Genomic DNA, 14,940 nt, shown 5'->3' on the forward strand with positions numbered 1-14,940 from the left:
ATATGTGAAAATATGTTTTCAAAAGGATACTGTTAGTCAAATGGAAAAAGAGTATCACAACAGCACTGTCCAGCTACTTCAAAATACTGAATTAATTAAGCATTTTATGAACACCAGAGTTATAAAATGCATCATTTAAAGAACTAATATAATATTGCTTGTCAATGTAAATATAAGTTAATTTTCTCACAGTCTCTGCCTTTACTATGAAAGGTACTGAAGCAAATCTAAGTCTTCATCAAGGACAGCAGTTAAGTCTTTAATTTTCAGCACTGTTTCCACTCCCATCTTTCACAAACTTGTGGAAAAACAGCTTAGGTGGTTTTAGTTATGCTAAGAATATTCCCCATTAGTCATAAAGGATGAAACCCAAGTTGTACCAGAGCGAATCCATACGTGACACCATTTAAAAATCATTACTTCACAGGGAAAGGGCTCCTGGAGCACAGTCACTGATGCAGGCTGGAGCTGCATGCTGATCTGTGCCTTCATTTCCAATAAAGCATGCAATGCACATTCAACTAAGTCAAAACAACCCTTCCAACACACAATCCTTTAGAGGAAACATTCAAATACTAATGAGCGCATGAAAAGCTTTGAAGCTCACTGAAAATTTAGCTTTTTTTTTTTTTTTTAATTTCTGAAAGAAAACCTGGGAACTATTTTTTGAAAAATCAGCCTTTGACTTGGAGCACTGGAGCAGCAGTGTGAGGCAGCAGTGCTGCTATCACTGCTGTCCATGCTGGGGCAGGCTGAAAGGGACACTGAGCACCCAGTGCCTGATGCCTTTCTTTGATTCTTAACAACAGTCATTAAATTAATGCTTAAAAATTAATTTAACAGCTCCATTTAAACTAGCAAGTATGATCTACAAGGACACCAACATCATCTAGTAAACACTGAATTAGCCACTCTTGTGACTCTGCTACCTGCTACAAACTCCTGGCACACCTGGCTGAGCTCCCAGCTTCCCTGCCAGGGAGCCTGCTGGGAGGACACTGCACATCCACCCCCTCAAGAAGCACAGCAGGAACCTTCTATCTGAACACAGATCTCAGCAAAGAGCTTCCCACACACTCACTGCTTCCAAATCCCTCCAGCCCCAGTGGAACCATCACACAACACTTATGGCTCAGCCAGGCTCAGTTGGGACAAAAGTCAATGCCCACACTCTTCATTATCAATATTATGGAAACAAACAACTTCCACAATGGCTCTGGAGAAGGTAAGTGAAATTATTATTTAGGAAAAAATTTCTCCTTGCATCTGCTTTAAGATAAGGAGCAAAGTAACAGAGCCCAGGGAACAACGACGTGGTTGGGAAGAGCCCTGCTGCTGGACCTTGACATCTAAGGCTTGAATCCGCTGCAGCTCTTTATTACATTCTCTATTTAATGATAATGCCCCTTCTTCCACATTTTTCCCCATTAGGCAGGCTCTGATAAAAACCTGAACCTGTGTGTCCTGTGTCCCTGAATTACTGATGGCAGCAGGAAGTGCCAATGGCTGCAGCACAACCAAATGAGGCAGCAAATGCTTCTGCAGGAGGATTTCCATCCACTCCTGTTACCCACAGTGCTAGATGGGAAAAAACAGGGAGCTGTGTTCCTACTGCACCAATACTCCTTCCTTCTACAGCTCTGTAAGGATTCTGCTCTGCTTTTAGAATTATTCTCTTAGGCAATTACAATATCTATATTTTATGTAAGTCCACCATATGTATCTGTAGAAGCCTCTCAGGGAACACTATAATGCATAAACACAGGGATGCCACATTTATATTCTGCATTTCTATTTATAACGTGAAGTTTGGAGTTTCCTGCAAATTTTGAACACTAAAAACACATCCTGCTTTTTTACTTCCAATTCAACAACACCGGTCCATTGTCAATTTCTTTTCCCTACTTTCAGATTAACTCCAGCCAGCTTAAACCCCACAGCATTAGACAAGCATCCTTACTACACGCTGAGGTATTTATAGATTGGGTTTTATCCACAGCAATACAAAATATGGATTTCCTGCATGTACCTAACAATGCCTGCTACGTGCACACTGCACAATGCATGCTCTGCCCACTGAGGGAGTGGAATTTCAATGAGACATTTTCTCAAAATTTCAAGTCTAGAAATAAATCAAATAATTACCTTCCTTCAAAGCATCCAGTAACACTCTGCAGCTGGAGCAGGCCATACCACTTGTGCATTTATTTTATTAGGAACAATGTGTTCTAAAGACAGAACTGGGACTAACCACAATCAGAGTATTATTGGATACACCAAGGGGTTTTACCCTCTGCTACCACTTGCGCATTTCCATGAAGCAAGGAGAGTTTGGGCAGTGCTTTAGCTGCCCCAGGGACGCTAACTTGCACCAAACCGAGTAACAATAACAGGAAATCTTTTGCATTTTCAGCACGGCAGATTCCTCTCCCCATCTTTCAGCTAACATTCCAATCCTCACTATGTAACACATACAATCAGGAGAGTTTTACATGGCAATTAAAGTTTAAAGCAGGAAAAAAAAAGTAAAACTAAAAGTAAGAACAAAAATAAGCACAGGGGGAAAGGAGAGTGACTGGATTCAGCAGCATAAAAAATAAGATGATTCTGTGCCTGGCAATGAAACTGATGGGTTTTTTTACAGCATATCAATATAACAATATTCAAAATTCAGATGAAACTATATTTTAGGGCTCTCAAATGCTATTAGTGAGGCATCCTGCTGCTTTCTGAGTTGCTGCATGCCTATCAGCAAATCACTTTAAACAGCAAAGTCACTTGTAAAATGGAACCTTAGCTCCTCTTAGAGCTAATGTTTTATTCTCTGTCTGAAACAGAAAATTATTCCATGGACTCCTTTTCATATTTTTCAGGTGATTATGCTGCCATTTCTTTGTCTCTGAAGTTGAAACATACCCTCTCTTTAGGGGTCATTTCTTTGTCCACACTTTGGTCACAACAATGGATTTTTATTAGTCCAAACTGACACTTATTTACTACTAATAATAACTATTTCAATGTTAAATTAAGCAACCTCTACTAGTAAGCCCTAGAAGATAACTACTCAAGAAAAAGCATCAATGAATAAAATCTTGTGGCATGGAGGTTTTTACCATACACCAATGTTGTAAATACCTGACTTATCCTGAATTCATAGAATGTTTTGGGTTGGAAGAACCTTAAAGCCCATCTCATCCCACCCCTGCCATGGGTAGGGACACCTTCCACTGTCTCAGTTACCCTTGGTTATTCCAAGGGCCCATCCAACCTGGCCTTGGACATTTCCAGGGGTGGGGCAGCCACAGCTCCTCTGAGCACCCTGTGCCAGGGCCTCACCACCCCCACAGGGGATCATTTCCTCCTAATATTTAATCTAAACCCACTCTCCCTCAGCAAAGGCCATTCTCCCTTGTTGTATCACTGCATGCTTTTGTGAAAAGTGACAGATTTAAGCTTGTTATTCATAAAGGGTTTTTAACCTAATATTTGTAGTTCTAAAAGATTACATTGAATAGTCTCAATTTCCTATAGAGTTCATGACTGTGAGCAGTTGCTTTGTTGTGTTTCTTACTACACTCTCCTATTTAACAAAACCCAACATTTTGAACAAAGAAAACAAGCAAAAAAAAAGGAGAGGCATTGCAGTGTAAGTGCAATTAAGCCACAAGTACCTGCCACACAACCTTCAGCTCACCACCAGTCCAGGATGAGGCAGCATCTTCCATAAGGAAGAACATGAAGCAGCAGTTTTAGGAAAAAAGTCATTTCACCAGAGAAAACAAAAACCAGTTCTTCCCTTCACATCATCTACAAAGCATCACTTTTGAAGTATTAGTCCTTTAAATGCTGGTTCTTACCAAAAAGGTGCACAACATCTGACCTGCTGTGCAGGAACACCCAGCAGCCAAGACAAAGGCATCTTACACCTGAGGACACACACTGATACATGTAAGTCAATTGTGAAGTGTTTCCCTTCTCTGAGGGCTATTCTGCAGCTGCAATTGCCATTCCCTGCTTTTTTTTTTTTCAGAATATATGAGGTGGGTCCTCTGAGATCACAAGGTTTGGACTGTTTCAGACAGAAACCCACCATCCTTGGGCCAAAACACTACCTGCCTGTGACAGTGTAAGGCCAGGGAAAGCCACTGAACTACAGCACTTAGGTCAACAGTGTGATGTAAAAGAAGAAATTTAAAAAATCCTCAACACAAATCCTTAGCAACAGCTAAATAAAGGATTTTAAGTCCACTAAGACAACAGTGCTTTGAGGCACGATGAGGTTTTTCACATGCTACTGAGCACAATAATCAATATTCACACACAGCTACTTCCAATTTTGCCTAAAGTCTCCTGCTCCAAATTATACCAGTTTAACTTTGCTCACATTAGAATACATTTTAGAGAAAAATATTTAGCATAGACCCAATATGCAAGATGCCCTGCATTCATATTATAATTTATTCTTCAACACACTGAACATCTGAATCAAAACCCAGCACACCTTCCTGGAAACACTTGTGATTATGAAGACTGGATCACTTACAAAGCTTTAAGTCAAAAGGAAAAGGAAAATTATTATGTAGTGTAGAAAATTTAGTAAACTATACTTAGACTTGTTTTTCTTGGTCTTTTATTTGATGTGCAGCAAAATACAATCAACACAGCAGAGAGAACTCATGTTCCAGACCAGAATATATCAAACAGCATATGAAAAGAAGACATTATATCACCTCCCTGAAAGCACAAGAATTTTTGGAAAGAAACTGCTTCATCTGTCCTACAACAATTTCAGAACAAAATACAGATAAAACTTTTTAGCAGAAAGCAGCTGACTGAAATATGTCATTTTCTCCTGTTTAAGAACATGACTTAAAATACCAGTACCAACTTATGACATCAGACAGGGGAAGCACCCTCTGGCTGCAATGTGAAGCTGAAAAAAACCCATAAAAATGTGAATGTCTCAGGAAAAAGAATAAACTACAACATTAAGCTAAATGTCATATAAAGTCATAGAAAGCCAAGTCATATAAAAGCAGCAGCATTCTTCATCTCTCACACTGCACAAAGTTAAGGTCCATGAAGGCCTTTCAAGTGAAACACAGCAAAAGATGCTGAAACACAAGAGAAGGCAGTCTAGACAGACATTTCCATCAGTAGTCCCCCTAACTGCAAGGGAATCATGAATAAGAGGGTAAGGATAGAGGAACCTGAGAACAGCAACATGCCAACCTACAGACATGTCCTCAGAAGCTTAGTTTAAAAATCACTGCAAATTGCCACAACCCCCCCCCCCAATCAATGCACTGCACAAACATCAAACCGTGCAGCTGTCTGAGAACAAATTCAACTTACAAACTTACACACTGTACCTTTAAAGCCAGAGGAGCTCCCCAGCCCTGCCCTCTGCCAGCCTGAGCCAGAGCAATCCCCACGGCAGGGTGTTCACCTAACACACCTGGCCAAGAACAGCCTTCAGAAACACCCAACACACAGCAACCACCTGGCACCTCCTGGCAGCTGAGGGACAGCTCCTGGCACCTGGTGTCACTGAAATGTGGAAAAGGAGGGCACACACAGAAGAGCTCTCATCTTCAGCAGAAGCTCAAGTACAGAGCAAACCATGGTCTGTTATTCATTTGTCTGACTGTATCAGACAATCCCAGTCAAACCTCCTACAACCCAACCATTCCAGAAACTAAGATTAGAAAAAAAAACACCAAACAAGCTCTTTTCCTGCTGCATCTTCAAAGGAAGAAAATGCACTTCACCCAAAAAACATTTCCCTAAATCTTGTGTGTCAACTACAGATTTAATCTATCATACCAGTTCATCACCACAAAAATCTAACATTCCTATACAAAAACAAAAAATGTATCATTAGTGGTTTTCAACAGATTTCATATCCAGAAACATCTGCAGAGCAACAGATTCACTTAACCAGTCAAGGAACTTTTCTAACCACTAAAGCAAGCAACAGATTTACTTCAAAATAGCACAGGTCAGAGGTACCACTTTTCCACATGGAAAAGTTCTAAGTGCACTTGACCAGAGACTGCCAAAACAGACCATACATGTCCCACAACCCAGCATTTGGTCTTGAAATAGTCATTCATGTGAAAGACAACATTTCAATTAGTGTTGATAACCTGGATCTGTAGAATATCTTTGCTAAGAAGAAGGTATGAACAAGTCTGTGTTAAATTCATTGCCAAGTTTTATATAAAATTTGCTCATTATAAAAGTCATTTTATAATACCTGCCTTAAACTTTAGAAGGTTTGTTCCTCTTTGGGCCTGGAATGAGGTCAAAGTGCTGAATTCAACATCACAACCTGCTGCCCTGGAAATTATTGCAATGTTTACACAAAGAAGTTTATTATGAGATCTAAAAGGATTGCTCAAAAAAAATGTTTTCATTCTCCTTCTGAAAGCAATACAAGATAGACAGAACTCTCCTTTGAGTAAGGACTTCTCCAACATTTTAATACAGAACCAAGCATGCTCCCAAAAGCAGAATGTTGCTATAACATGCTCTGTTTTTCAGGGTTTGATACTAATAACCGATATTTCTTTCCAAGACTCCATACAATTTCCATCAGCATGAAACAAAAATAAGCCACAGAATCAGAAGTTCACATACACTTGCATTACTTTAGAAAATTTAAGTTTTGGTTGACCAACCCTGCTCTTCTATATATAAATTTCAGCAACTTCTCTTTAAAAACAGCCAAAACAAGTGTAACACTACCAAAGCCTTAACCTGGTTTCTATCAGAAGATGTGCATCTATTCACACTGGTGGAAGGACAATTTATTTGTACTGCACTATGAGTTACTGAAGGATGCCCAGTTGGCTCCCTGTACATAAGGAATGTCCAAGTACCTGCTCACACCTCTGCTCTCCTGCCAACAACAGTCTTGGTGTCATCTGCACCACACACAACTGAACTCACTAAAATAAAATTCTGATCATTACCAAGTTTCTTCATTCTCTTTTGTTTATTTAGTAAATTAAAGGGTTTTGTTTTTCTTAAAGAATACATGCATATTTAGGAGGAGATCTATTTTTCATCATCATATTAAAGTTTTTGATTGCATCACTTGCTTGCAAATGCTTATCTCATATAGCAAAAAGGGTTGATCTTACTGCCTTATTATTTAAATATTTGTAAGTTGTGCTGCTCAGCTGAGAAACCACAAATAAATACCTAACTATGTGTTTGGTAAGAGGCTAAATAAAGTTTATTCTGCAGCACAGAAACATGAACTGAGGAGACAGGATTCTGGAACAATGTCCTCACACAGTTTTAGTTAATGCTATTCCACACCACCTGGCCTTAACTCCTGCTTGGACCAAGAGCTGCAGAGCACTCAACACAAGCAGCATTGCTACTCTCCCCTCCCACCAAGCACTTTCTCTGCTCAGCATCTTTCACTCTTTTACAAACACAGGGGCCTCTAACAAATGATGAACTCCTGCTTTCATTTTTACCAGCATTTGACAAACATGGTTTCTTCTGAGTATCTGCAGATTACAAATTCATCCTACACTGAAGTTCTCCTGAAGAAGAACATACAGAACTGGAAGAATAGCATTTTTAGGTCCCCTCTTCCTCCTTGTATCCTTCCTCCTTCCACATAATACAATACCATCTGGTGCAAGACTTGCAAATAGCATTCTGAGAAACATTTTGAAATACTCACCAGAAAGAAGTTACGTTCCTCAAAGCTTTTGGAGTCTGGCACAGAATTACATTTACCCACTGTGATCCTTCCCCTGTGATTCCCCAGTCTGTCACTGCAGCTGTGAGGATGCAGCCACAAGAAGAGTCTTTCAAGAAGAGGAGTGCTTCTGTGTGTGTCCTTCCTAGGCATTGCAGCACTCTCTGCTTTTTAGCAGTTTTGTTACATGATCATATAAAAAGAATATCTGGCTTCTTCAGGACGAGATTACCAGCCACAAATATTTTTAAAGGATTTCAAAAATATTACCTTGTACTTAGACTCTCAGGAAAGATCTCCAGGTTTTCCTGGAATGTGAGCTGCAGACATTCATGTGCTTTATCTTTCTCCAGGGAAGTCCTTGTGCTTGGACTCAAAGTGTTCCCAGGTACACAGCCAACTTCTGTAATATGTACAGAAGAGCAGGAAGTTCAACTTTCATAAAAAAAAACCTAGTACCATTGCCCTGAATATCCTGGTATGAGACAAATCATGTGGACATGCTTCAAAGGATCTAATTTTACCCCAGTAAATCCAGAGGAACTCCCAACACCATCCAGAAACTCACAAACATACCAGTTATGACAGTCAGGTAATCTACTTGGGAAACTAAAAACACACAGTTACTGACAGGATTAGTGATAAATTTCATTGGTAGACAACCCTCACTGAATGAATCACACTAGAGATGCCTGTGGAGAAATGGAAAAAAGGAAGTCCCTTGTTCCTGCTGTTCTCCTACCCTCTCCTCTACAACTCTGCTTTAGAGTTCCCAAAATGTGTTAAAATAAAGCATTAAAGAAACTAAGTTCAATATCATTATTTCTATCAAGGGAAACAAACTTTCTCTTACATTCAGAAGCTGTTTGAGGAGATTTATTCTGCTCCCAGATTGCAGAGTACACGACACAGAGCCCGAGGAATTTTCTATAATTGGACAGTACCATTTAAATGTCAACTTTGAGTGCACAACTAAACAAGAGTCACACCTAAAACACTGCTATTAAACAGCCAGTTGACATGTTCCCTTACAGCATTCTAACCAGCACATAGGTAGCGTCAGGAAAGAACAAAAATAGAATAGCTCAACATGAGGAGTGACTGACCGGGTGGTGGAAGAATTCCCCTGTTGAAATTTCCCAAAGAATCTCTCTTTTGCAATGCTGTTGTACAGAAATGCTTACCAGAAAATGTTAATGCCTGGCAAGTACCCCACTGAAATATGACTTGATAAACCACAGAGTCCCGTTGACCCCCAACCAATTGATAAAGCAGAAAACTGCTAGGAAAGTCAGCAACAAAAGATCATGAAGAAGGAACAATGAAAATCTAGCTAGTGTAAACCAGAAAATACTCATCAGATATTTCAAGGAGAAAATGTTACTAAAAACATAAGCAGGAATTGGTCACAACTTAGGGATGCATTGTGAAGATGTTTCCTAAGGCATTATTTTGTCAATGTGACCCTAGCAGTAAAACATGGGCAGTTACTCTACAGCAAAATTTTTTTTTAAGTTTTTGGTTTGCTTTTTAGCTAATACAGCAAAAATTCTATCTGCCAGTGCTATTGTGTTCTTCTATGAGGGCCTTCCTTAGAAGGAAGAATATTTATTTCCTCAGTGCAAATGGTTCTTCAAAGCCAAGTCCTAGAATATCACACCTCCAACTGGAGCTGGATAAGCTGCCGTATGTTATCACCAGACTGAAGCCAATTTGCCATCAATGGAATGCAGTATCACAGCTGGGAAAATGCCTGACGTGCTGCACAGCCTCTCAAAGATGCCTGAAAGCCTCAGCTACTCCCACCTCAGACCCACCCATACACTCAGAGACATCCCAGAACTCCCCCAGCTGTACCTGGGGTGCTTTGCATTCCCCTTTGCAGCCCTTTTCCGTCATTCTTCAAAGCTTGACCAGCATTTCTAAACCTGCTTTTTCACAGACACACTCACTCCTTTTTCTTTTACTCCAAAGCACTCCAGCCTGAATTCCTGGAAGTTGGTTTGCCTCATGCAAAGCTTGAGACCTTAACAGAATCACACAGATCAATTCCCCAAAATTTAGCTTAAGTAACCAACACACTAATTCAATAATTACAGAAGGGTAAAACAAGATTGACACTCCAAGACCATAGTTCTCAAAACAATTTGTCTAGTCACATTAGAGCTCTTCAAAGTGAAACACACCTCATTGCCACCAAAATTATCATTCTTAAGTTCCATTTTAAATTCTTTTTTTCTCTCCTTGTTTTAATCGCTGTTTTAACAAAATTCAAGGACTGGACTAAACCAGTTTATGCACGGAACACTACAAGACTGCAATCCTATCAGACCAAATTGGCAATTAACCTGCAAAGCAGAATTTGTGAATGGAATGTGTCCTACTCCCCTACACACACCTTAAGGGTTTCTTTAATGGGTGAAAGGACAAATGTCTAAACAGCTCCTAAGGAAAAATTGTCTTGAGGTACACAAACAGCAGAAGAGAAGAAACACAAAGCCAGAGGTGCAACAAACACAACTTCAAGCTTCTTCTCAGTGAGTGTGAAACCCATCTTTAACATATTCTACTTAATTTTCAATACATTTTTTCATCCTACAGGCCAGAATTCCAGATTTTGCAGGTATCAAGACACAGGACCTCCTATGGTTTAGATCCACAGTCCTCATTAAGCTTCCAGCACATACAAAATCCAAACAGAACCTGGAATGCACCATGGCCCAGAAGCATGGGATTGCCTGCAGCTTGTCACCATCACTTGATGCCCAAAGGCCTGGGAAAGGCATCCAGACACACCACCAAGCTCTAGGAGGAGCAGAGCAATTACAACACAGATTTTTGTCAAGTGCAGCAGCACCAGTTGCCCTCAGAGCCAGCCCCAGCAGAGCACCCTGCGATGAGGTTACCCATGCTGCTGGAAATGTCATCTTTCATGTACAACATAAACCCCTTCTGTGGCTACTAACAATACCCTGGCATTGTTTGCAACACGTAGGTTGTCGCACTGGCTAACACCCAATTCCAGTACTAATATTCTATCTACCTACAATCACCACAAGAAAACAGTCATTCTCAGCCCTGACTGGTCCTGCAGCACAGCAGCAAGCTCCCGAGAGCTGTCACACTCCAGCAAGCTCTGTATCTCCCTGTGCAGTTACCTGTCTGCACTGATCAGACACTTCTCTAGAACTCTAGAAACACCTTGAGATAACTGGGAATAAAGGAGCTCTTTTCATACAGCACAATTAGTCATATCAGCAGTGATAGCTATTTTGAGCAGCACCCATTAATCACTATCATTAGCAGGATTTCTGGGGTACCAGCATTCATTGTACCAAGAACAAGTCTTTTCCTATTACAGTACTACCACATAAACAAAAGCAGCAGTAGCACAATTTCTCTTGACAAAACCCTGTTCTGAGCAAGGCAAGTGGCAGCACTTAAAATGACTATCAGTATCAGGTTTAAAGAAAAGCTTACTTAGGACAGAAAAATACAGTTCTTTCGCTGCAAAGAAAAACTGGCCGCCATTTGTATGCTGAGGCAGAAAGGGTGTTGAAAAATAATAAATAGTGGGAAGAAGTGGGGAATAAAGATCTCAGGCTGGAGACAGCAAACCCTCAGAAAAATAAGATGCCAGTGACCAAACCCAAGTTGACGCCTAAGGAGCAGAAGAAACCTGGACTTCACTTTTACACGTAGGTAGCACACATTTGCCTTTTTACATTTTATGAGGGATTATTTACCTGTCAGCCAAATTTCAGAGTCTCAGAACAGACTTTCAACTAGAAAAATATTCCCCATATACATTGTTTCCAGTTTCCGAACCACCCTGAGTAACCCCGATGCAGAATGAGAGCAGCCAGCAGAAGCGGTCCTGCCTTACACCGAGGGAGCAGCACCAGGAGAGGCACAGAAAGCAGTGGCTCTGAGCTGCTCCAGCCTGACTCCTCCAAGCACCAGGAACACCTGCACTGACCTGAAACACACCTTCATCACAACCATACATTAAATACTTAGAAAGGTCTGCTGGGAAGGAAAGAACAGAAAATAGAGGAAGAAAGAAAAACCTCCTGCAAGTCTTGAACTCGCAAAACTCACCATTCTTTACAGAAGGGTCCAGCTTTATCTTCTGTAGAAACACTGCCTGGTAGAACACTCGAGCCAAGTGCAAAATCATGTTGGTACCCAGGATACACAAACAGCACCTGTGCACATACCAAAACGGGCCAACACTGCTGATCCCATGAGCCGCATAGCAAAACCTTCATGTGGCCAGGAGCCACACAACACATGCCACATACCTCAGAGAGGTGAGAGAAGGGGAGCTTCAGCCGCCCGTGCCCACAGAAAACAAACACAGTTCCTCAAGAGCACCACTACCCCTCTGCCGACAGCACTGAGCTGAGGAACAGAAACATCCAGCAACAATAGCCTGAAAATCCAGCAGCTGTAGAGGAGAGATTGTCCAACAGGCAGCCGGCAGTTAGAGATGCAGTGCCATTTTGGGAGCCAAGCCTCAGCCCCGTGCCAGCTGCATGTGCCTCCGAAGCCACCGCAGGAGCCACTCTGTGACACCAAGTTTATTGCAGCTACGCACCACTGAGGTATGGCCCTCTGCACAACACCCAGACATCTGTGCCTCTATAAAATCAGTAATGATAATAATAACGGCCAATTTATACCTGCAACAGGGTTTATAACCTCACATAAAACAAACAAATAAGACCTTCCGACTGCTTTCAAGTTCCTAAGCCGACATTCACCCGACAAACACATACCTCTACCCTTTCCTCTCCACTCAAACGAATAAAACCCCTCAAGCAGGGAGAAGCAAGGGAGCATTGGTAAAGTTTTAAGCTACCGCCCAAAATGCGTTATCCTCTTCTGCTGGCAGCTACCATATGCACACAACATAAGGCTCGGCAACAACAAGCGGCACTTGCAGCTCGCATCAGGTGAACAATCTGTACGCAGCCCCTGCAGCGGCCGGGGACGCCGCTGCCCGCAGGCCCCGGCCCGGGGGCCCCGACCCGGCCGGGCTTTGGGCGGCGCCGCTGCCGCGCTGCCCGGGGAGCTCCGGCCGGCGCCGCCCGGGAGAGGCCGCGCGGCGGGGCCGCCCCAGCGCCGGGGGCCGGGCGGGCGCCCCGGGTCACCGTGGAGCAGGAAGGTGCGCAGGAATTCCCGCAGGCGCAGTCCCGGCCCCGCCGCGCTGCCCGGGCTGCCCGCACACGGGTCACGGGGGGGCGGCCGCAGCCCCCGACACCGCCCCGGGCTGCCCCCGACACCGCCCCGGGCTGCCCCCGACACCGCCCCGGGCTGCCCCCGACACCACGGCCGGCCCGGCCCGGCCCCGCCGGGGCACCGCGGCCACGATCCCGGGCACCGCCGCCTCGCTCCCTCACGGCCGGGGCGTCCCCCGGCCCCAGCCCCCGCCGGCGCCTCCCGAGCGGCCCAGGAGCTGCCCCGGGCGCTGCCGCCCTCCGCGCCGCGTCCCCCCGGTGCCGCGGGCGCTGCCAGCCCGGTGTCCGCACGGCCGGGCCCGCGGGCCGCGCTGCGGGGCTCGGGCGGGCGCGGGCGGGGCCGGGCCGGGCCGCGGGGCTCGGCGGGGTCGGCGCGGCGCTCACTCACCTGCCCGCGACAGCCCCGGGCCCCGCGCCGAGCGCTCCGGAAACGGCGGCGGCTCCGCCGGGGCCGGGGAGGGGCCGGCGAGGGGCGGGCGGAGCCGCGAGTGACAGCGGGAAGGGGCGGCGGGAGCGGGCGGGCGGCGCCGGCCGCGGGCGGCGGAGCGGAGGGGGCGGGCGGGGACGGCAGCGGCGGCGGCACCGCGGGGTCCGGGCGGGGGGCGCGGAGCGGCCGGGACCCGCCCCGGGTGCGGGGCCAAGAGCCCGAGGGGCGGCCTGGCGGCACAAAAAGGGAGAAGGGGATGAGTTGATCAGGGAATATTTTACACGAGCTTAAAATTTGAGGGTTCTCACTCTGCGGTTTTGGGGTCAGATGCAGTGTTCCGATTCAGGAGAGCGGTCCGAGGTGGAGATCGCCGGCAAAGTTCTGTATTCCTTTTCTGTCCAAAGTCATTTGCTGACCAAACTGCAGGATTCAGCACTGGTGTTCAATCCATTTATTTGGGAATTATGTAAAACGCACAAACATTATCCCAAACTGATCCCTTTGACATAAATGTCATGGTGGTACCAGCTTTAGGAATTGTTGAGAAATAGGCCTGATCTAGGATGTGAGTTTAAACTGGTTTCATATTATTTCTCAGGCTTAATGCAGGTTTTACACAGAAAAGTTTGCTATACAAAATGATGTATTTTCAAATCCTATTTCTACAGAAAGACTCTCTGTTAATCCTGTCTTCCTTAGAAAAAGGTGATTGCTTTTTATTTCTGTGGCTTATTTAGAATCTTACCTTCTAAATGGAACAAGAATTTAATGATGTACACAAATGTCTAGTAAAGTTAGAAAATAAGGTAGTATGTAGTAGTAGGAGAGTAGTTTAAAACTGCTAAAATACATGTAAGCAAAATTTTTGCCTACAGGGCTCAGCGTCCAATCATCTGGCTCTCATTCCCCCCCAAAAAACCCCAAACCCACACACTTGGCTATGATACTCATCAAGTGAAAATAACAGTAATTTCAGTGCTGCTAATCAGAAAACTCTGTGGGAAGAAGTGAAATTGTCAATTTATTGGACACCTTCTAGCCACAAGCTAGAAATAGTTCTCAAGTAGCGTCTGCGGGGAGCTGCCTGGGAGCAATCTGTGGCTTTGTTTCCTTCTCCAGAACAGATGGTTGCTGGCAGACCGGGCTCCTCATCAGTGCCTTCCCTCTGAACCCTTCTGATTCTTGTATGTCTACTAAGCATGTCTCTTCCTAGTAAATTTAGTCCTCAAATTAAGAGGTACCTGGGAAATACTTGGAAAGACACAAGGGAACAGAAGGCTGTCATATTGTTGGTTCCTTCAAGAGAGAGAGGTGTTGAGTATTCTTTGTACTAGAAGAGTACAATAAAGGGCTGGAGATGGTAAATTTTTTACCTTTTTTTTTTCTGCTTTTAACTAAATGGTTGCTGAGACATTGATTTTGAAAAAAAAGATAGAAAGACTGATGAGGTTTCAACAAGGTTTTGTTTGGAAGAAGGTATAGCTCTGCAGTGGAAAAATGGAGTGGAAAGGGAGTCAAAAAAAGCTGAAGAGGAAGGGAAAGAGAAA

General features: G+C 43.9%; 1 protein-coding gene across 5 annotated transcripts in view; it reads right to left on the reverse strand.

The window, feature by feature from the left end:
* Nucleotides 1-13,433, reverse strand: part of GARRE1 (granule associated Rac and RHOG effector 1) — a 57,372-nt gene extending 43,939 nt beyond the window's left edge. The window contains exons 1-2 of one of the 5 annotated variants that reach the window (XM_084215109.1): nt 12,588-12,616; nt 7,994-8,126 (exon numbers count right to left, since the gene is read on the reverse strand). The gene's annotated coding sequence lies outside the window, so the exon portion shown is untranslated. Of the gene's footprint in view, nt 1-7,993; nt 8,127-11,824; nt 12,349-12,587; nt 12,638-13,354 lie in introns of those variants that run through there. The other 4 variants (XM_084215107.1, XM_084215106.1, XM_084215110.1 and 1 more) reach the window with 4 other exon arrangements.
* Nucleotides 13,434-14,940: the final 1,507 nt, after the last annotated feature.

This window comes from Fringilla coelebs, assembly GCF_963513975.1.
Source record: "Fringilla coelebs genome assembly, chromosome: 14".
In the NCBI taxonomy this organism is placed as follows: domain Eukaryota; kingdom Metazoa; phylum Chordata; class Aves; order Passeriformes; family Fringillidae; genus Fringilla; species Fringilla coelebs.